The sequence below is a fragment of the Belonocnema kinseyi genome, chromosome 1 (assembly GCF_010883055.1).
Source record: "Belonocnema kinseyi isolate 2016_QV_RU_SX_M_011 chromosome 1, B_treatae_v1, whole genome shotgun sequence".
NCBI classification, from domain to species: domain Eukaryota; kingdom Metazoa; phylum Arthropoda; class Insecta; order Hymenoptera; family Cynipidae; genus Belonocnema; species Belonocnema kinseyi.
Window position 1 is genome coordinate 66,962,279 of NC_046657.1, and position 918 is coordinate 66,963,196.

A 918-nucleotide genomic window follows, 5' to 3' on the forward strand; every position below is an offset into this window, starting at 1 on the left:
TATTGAATTTGAGGAGAAATTAGAGAAAATTGGAAAAAATAGTGGTAATAAGAAAAAAAAGGGAAGTAAAGGGAAATTAGAAGAAAGTAGGGAAAAGAAGGGGAAATGAGAAAAATGAGAAGAAAAGGGGAAGTGAGTGCATGAGAAATAGAGTAAATTAGGAAAAATGAGGGGCAGTAGGAAAATAAGAGGAAATCAGAGAAAGTCAGGAGTGAAAAGGTAGGAGAAGTGAGGAGAGATTGGGGAGGCAAATTAGAGGGTTGTAAGGGAAATTAGAGAAAATTTAGAGAAACATAGATAATGAGAAAAACAGGGGAACTAAGATGAAATGAAAGGAAAGTAGGAAGTTTGATATGAAATTTGGTTGATGTGAGGGAAAATAAGGAAAAATTGGGCAACACAGGAAAGTAAGGGATAATGATAGAAGGGAATGTAGTGGAATTACCGGAAAATAAGAGAAATAGGAGAAGAGAGGCAATGAAAAAAGGTTGATAAGGCAAAATAATAAGAGAGAAAGTAGGGCTAATGGGAAGTACGGAAGTAAAAAAGTGAGGAGCAATTATGGAAGGGAAAATACGTGAAATAAGTGAAGGGAAATTAGTGAATTAAGAAGAAATGAGGAAAGAGAAGATAAGGCAGAATGAGATTTGAGGAACTAGGGGAATTAAGGGAAGTAGGGAGGCGAAGAAGTATGTGTGAGGGTAAATAATATGACCGAAAGTAGGGAAAATCAGCGTGAATAAGGAAATTAAGGGAAAATAGGTTAAAATAGAAAAAACAAGGGAAAAATTGGAAAATTAGAGAAAGAAAAGTAAACATAATAAGGGGAAATTATTTGCGAGGGAGAAAGTAAAAACGTATAACTGGTAGGGAAAATGAAGAAATGAGTAGATGTGAATTAGGTGAAATGAGAGGAAA